The sequence below is a fragment of the Orycteropus afer genome, unplaced genomic scaffold, assembly GCF_000298275.1.
Source record: "Orycteropus afer afer isolate SDZICR_OR568_19922 unplaced genomic scaffold, OryAfe1.0 scaffold00003, whole genome shotgun sequence".
Classification (NCBI taxonomy): Eukaryota; Metazoa; Chordata; class Mammalia; order Tubulidentata; family Orycteropodidae; genus Orycteropus; species Orycteropus afer.
In genome coordinates, this window is record NW_006921590.1 from 21,296,031 (window position 1) to 21,302,134 (window position 6,104).

Genomic DNA, 6,104 nt, shown 5'->3' on the forward strand with positions numbered 1-6,104 from the left:
AAAAAAATGGCTTTTGACTCAGAATAGACTAGAATGCCTCCTAATATTTCTAGAGTAGTAAGGCCTGGTCACGTGCTCAGGGACAGAAAGTGGGCCTAGGGGACCCAGGAGGGAAGTTTCGGAGACAAATCAGAGACACGCTTTGGAGGAGGGGGTACTGGCTCCAGGCTTCCTTCTGAGTGGGATTTGGCAAGTGTTTTTCCCAGAATGCAACCCGACTCTGGGCAAAATTCCAGCCAGGCAGCCGTGGTGATTCACTGGAGAAGTGCTGACATCTTAGCTACTGTGAACCTCATGTCTCCTCCTCTCTCACTCCATCCCCCCAGGAAAGGTCTAATTTACCCCATCCTTGCAGTTGAGGTTCCCTGGGTTTTGACAGGTCTGCAAAACACCTTCTAAACCTGGTGTTCTTTTCTCAGAAATACCTGAGAAACAGCCCTATACCTTAACTGTGATATATGATCCAAGGGGACGCTGGGGACACTGACCTATGTGAAGAGACATAGCAGCCTTACATGGGTGTCCCAGACCTCCTCATATAAATCTGATTTCAAAATTTCCAACTTATTTTGATCCATGCACTGCAATTTGTGCAATTCTGTCCTGTTACAAACCCAGAGCTAGGTGCTTCTCCGTGGAAAAACCGTGGGATGGGGCCCTCCATGACACTCATCTGGGTGTGCTAATAAGAGTGAGGGACCTGGGTTGAACAGAGCCTCTGCCACACACACACACACACACACACACACACACATAGTGTGCCCTTGAGCATCAGGCACAATCTCTCTGAGCCTCCATTTTCTTGCCTGTGAAGTGAATGTATTGCCTGCCTCACGGGATATGTGTGAGGATGAGTTGAAGCAGGTAAAGTGCTTGGCCTATAGTGATTGCCCAGTAGACAGACACAGGTCTGTCAGCCCTCATCCCCACTGCAGTAAAGCAGGCTCACATTACCACTGTTGTTTTACTTGTGTAGACTTTGTTGACCTCTTATATTTATAATGAACTCCATACCAGGAAATCACGTTCATTCGATGGTAGTGAGTCCAGAGGGCCCACACACCTAGCCCAGCCAAGGGACTGCCTTCAGGGAATTTGTTGCCACCATTTATATCCCTTGAAAAGTCCAAGTGGAACGTTTTGTGAATCTGGGAGAGCAGATGACGAAAGTGATCTGACCTAGGCCAGGAAGAAGTAGGTGATAGGAATGGCTTCTCCAAGGAAGTGAACTTGGAATTGACCAGGTAGTTTATAGGGAAAGGTGTTCCAGAGAGAGGGATCAGCATGGACCAAGTCCCCGAAGAGAAGAGCTATGGGAGTGTGGCCAGTGAGTCTACAGAGTGGGCAAGGGGCTTATGCTGGTCCTCCTCACAGGGTTGCCTCTCTGTGGTCTGAGTCCAGGGCCTCTCTGGGACTTTCCCACCACTCTGTGGTTGTGTGTGTTGGGGATGGAAGATTCTAGAATATCTAAGCTTCACAGTTGAACTTAAGTTGATTTAAGGAGAATTTATTGTGGTTGTTAGTTGCTGTCTAGTTGATTCTGACTCATGGTGACTCCATGTGTGGAGAGTAGAACTGTGCTCCATTGGGTTTTCAAGGCTGTGACTTTTTAGAAGCAGGTCACCAACTCTGTATTCCAAGGTGCCTCTGGGTGGATTCAAACTGCCAACCTTTCAGCCACTAGTCAAACACTTAACCACTTGTGTCACCCAGGGACTCCTTTTAAGGAGAATAAAGTTGTACAATATTTCTTGCACCTTGAATGGTCCAGGCTCTCATGGGGCACAAGGCCCTCTCAGTGGAGATGGGCCCTGGGAAGCCTGCAGGGGCGCAACCAAAAGAACCTACCCAGACACCTTTTTCCAGCCCCAGCCTCTCTGGTGCAGGGCCTCTCCATTCTGGTGCCTGCCTACAGGTCTTGGTCAGCCAGTCACTGCCAGTGCTTCGGGTCAGGCCACCATTTTGCCTTCTCACCACCTGGCCCAGTGTAGGAAAAGGGCCTCTGGGGAAAGAAAAGCGCACTGGAGGAAGTGGGATGGTAGGATGGCCCAGCAGGGTCCTTGGGGCAGAAGTCCTGCTGGGAGTGTCCCTCTGCCCTCACTATGTTGACAGGGAAATAGCAGGAGCCCAAGAGTGACCTCATCATTGGCCTGGACCCCCTGCAGGAGCCCTCCAACATTGTGGGTTCAGCAAATGTTTCACTTCAAAGGACAGGCTTAAAACAGAACTGGAAAATAAAAATAAAAATAAACAGAGCTGGAAGTCCACAGGCTTGTCTCTTTCTCAAAGTCCCTCCTTTTTTATTTCCCTTAGCAGGGTTGTTGTTTTTATGTGCCATTGAGTCGGAACCAATTCGTAGCGACCTGGTATCACTACGGAAGTAGATTGCCCCATCTTCTTTCCCAGGAGCGGCTGATGGGTTTGAACCGTCAGCCTTCTGGTTAGCAGTCAAGTGCCTTGGCACTACGCTACCAGAGCTTCCTAGCAGGCTTGCGAATGCTATTTATGGTGACTCCTGAGCACCAGTCTCTGTGCTGAGTCCTTCCCACAAAACCTTAATCCACCTAATGACCCTGCCCTGTAGGTGTAATTCTCACCGTTCTACAGATGAGAAAACTTCAGAGGTTACCATTTTGCCTACCTGGGTTCAAAGTCAGTCTGACCATGTGATATGGAGCCCAAATTTCCCACCAGGCAATATGGGATGGAAGTGGAGATTATTAAGGGGGGAGGTTTTAAGGTGGCCCCTATGAGTTGATAGGAAAGGGGGGGGATTTGTGCTGCTGGGGAGGGGAACGGGAACAGCATAAGCAAAGGCAGGGAAGGGGAGACCAAAATCAAGAAGGATAGGAAGTGACAGAAGAGAGACATTTCTGTTATCTACAAAGGAGCACAAAGTTGGAAATCAGAACTGAGTTCCTGCCTTGGCCCTGGTGACCTTGCTAGGTGATCTTGGGCAAGTCACCTTCCTTTTCTGGGCCCCAATCTCCTCATTGATAAAATGAAAGGTGGGGACAAAACCATCTGCAGGGCTGTCTAGTTTGTGAGCTACTGGGGCTCAGTGAGTAGGCACTGTTCACTGTGCCCCAGAGCCTGGGATCCGCAGGCACTAAGCCAATGGCTGCGGAAGGAAGGAAAGAAAGGAGGATGGGAGGGAGGAATGAGTCGGATGAGTCAGATCCAACTCCAGGGCAGTGAGTTTGGTTTTTTTTTTAGTAACAATTGGCTATTTCTAATGGGGATAAGAATAAATTGGGGGAGAAAGCAAGGCGTTTTAATTCCATACACATTGGTGTTTGCCAAGCACCAAGCAAGGGATACACTGTAAGACTAGGAAGGACGGACAGAGGTAGCAGGGACCACCCACAGCTCTAAGTAGAAGCCAACAGCACTGAGAGAGTCCAAGAGATGCCCTGAAGTCTGTCCATAAAAACACAAACATTGTGTCCAAGATGTGAGCCCAGAGGGCCACCTGCCTCGGGTGTGGTTCTGGAGAACCTGGAAGGAAGGGCAGAGGAAGGCGTGGGCAGGCCAGGGGCAGTTGTGCAGCAAAGGCTTCCTGGAAGGCAGGCCGGTTTGTCCCAGCTCAAGCCCACAGGACTCACAGGCCATATGAAATGTCCTTGGCCTTGTCATCAAGATGGGAGGAGGATGTCTCCATCCAGTCTGAGTCCAGGTCTGGGCCTGTGCTCCCCAAGATGGGCATGCAACAATGGCCACCAGGTGCCAAGCCCCCCTGCAGCCTGGCGCTGAGGATGCCATCTTGGGAAATGGCTCCTTTAAGGTCAGAGCACAGACCCATGCGTGTCTGTGCATCCACGCTACTCCCATAATAACTGTGCCCCCACCAGCAGCTCACACTCTGCAGCCACCATGCCACCACCGTGACAAGGATGTGAAAATGGCAAGCTCAACTGAAGAGGGAGCTCTGAGACCGACCCACAGGCCTGACAAAAAGGGAAGAACCCATATCCACCAATGGGTTCTTGAGCCAAAACTACCATCACAGAGGTTGTTAAAGGCTGAGGGAAGGGAGGTGAAAGGACACCTGGCCCTCACCCCAGTATATAGTAGGGCTACTCAGTAAGACTCTCGGAGAGCTTCTGATGAGGCCTGTGCAGTATGGGGGACATGGCAGACAGGCTGTTCTTTGCCCTGGGCCATATCCAGCCCACCACCTGATTTCGTAAATAATTAGAACACAGCCACAGCCATTCAGAGAAGCTAGTCAGCTTGTCTCTAGCCCGTTATGTTATTTAAATGGGGTGAGATACAATCTACTTGGAATTCAATTCCATGACAAGTTTGGTTTTTACTTTCATTTTATTTTTTTATGTATTGATACACACAATAACTTCGGGGAGAATTATCAAAAAGAAAAAACAAAAACCATGGCTGTTGATTCAATTCCAACTCATAGTGACCCTATGGGACAGATTAGAACTGCCCCAAGGGTTTCTAAGACTTGTGAATCTTTACAGAAGAAGACTGCCTTATCCGTCTTCTGCAAAGCCACTGGCATGGTTTGAACTGCCTACCTTTTTGTTAGCAGCTGAATGCCTTAACCATTGCATCACCAGAGCTCTTTGTAGAGCACTGTGTTGTTGTTGTTGTTAGGTGCCATCGAATCTATTCCAACTTGTAACAACCCTATGTATAAGAGACTAGAACACTGCCCAGGCCTGCGCCATCCTCACAATCCTTGCTATACTTGAGCTTATTGTGGCAGCCACTGTGTCTATCAACCCATCTCCTTGAGGATCTTTCCCTTTTTCTTTGACCCTCCACTTTACCAAGCATGATATACTTCTGCAGGGACTGGCCCTTTCTGACCACATGACCAAAGTAGGTGAGACAAGTCTGATCATTCTCACTTCCAAGGAGCATTCTGGTTGAACTTCTTCTAAGACAGCTTAGCACTGTATCTAGAAGAGCTATATACCTAGCAAAAAAAGCCACTATCAAAAGATTACATACTGTATGTTGATAAGTGTTGTGTTAAACTGGGTTTTCTAGAGAAACAAAATGAGTAAAGCTTAGAGGGAGAGAGAAAGGGAAATTTATCTTGGGAAAATGGCTCACACACTTACAGAAGCTGGCAAGTCCCAACTTCTTGGATCAAATGTCAAGCTGGAGGCTTTTCCCTACTCATGCAGCTGCAGGGGCTGACGAACTCAAGGTTGGCAGGCAGTATACTGGCTGTTGACTCCAACAAATGACAAATCCAAGATCTCCAGGCCGAATGGTGGATTGTTTGCTCACGGACAGTTGCAGGTAGCACAACAGAATCCCAATCCACAGAAGAGTGTCTCTTTTCCCAGCATGTCCATAAATATACTGGAAGAAGGCCACACTCCTAGGGAAACTCCCTTTCCATGGAGTGGCTGCTCAAAACGTATACATCTAATCCCATCATGTGAACAACCCACATCACAATTGCTTAAACCACACAGAATTGTGGTCCGGCCAAGTTTGCACACAGCTCCAACTATCACAGGTGCCATCACTTCAATTGTGATTCACAGTGACCCTATATGACAGACTGGAACTGCCCTATAGGGTTTCTTAGGCTGTAACCTTTGTGGGAGCAGATCACCAGGTCTTTTCTCCCACAGAACCACAGGTGGGTTTGAATGCTAACCCTCTGGTTATCAGCAAAGACTAACCATTGAGCCACCAGGGCTCCCTACATACTGTATCATTCTATTTAAATCATGTTCTCAAAACGGCAAAAATTTAGCAAGGAACAACAGCTCAGTGGTTACAAGTGGTTACCAGCCTTGTGGGGGTACGGTAGAGGACAGAGTTGTAACTAGAAACCAGAGCATGAGAGACTTCTTTGTGGTGCCAGACAGTCTGTGTCTTGATTGTGGTGGTGGTTACATGAATCTATGCATGCACTAAAATTTCATAGAACTTCACACACACAATGAGTGCATGTAAAAAATGAATAAAATCGGATTAAAATCTGTAGTGAGTACTGTGGTACCAGTGTCAGCTTCCTGACCTTGAATATCATCCCATGGTTAAGGAAGATGCCATCATGGAGGGTAACTGGGTGGAGAATAGCTGGAGGCCTTTTGTACACTATTTCTATGTGCAAC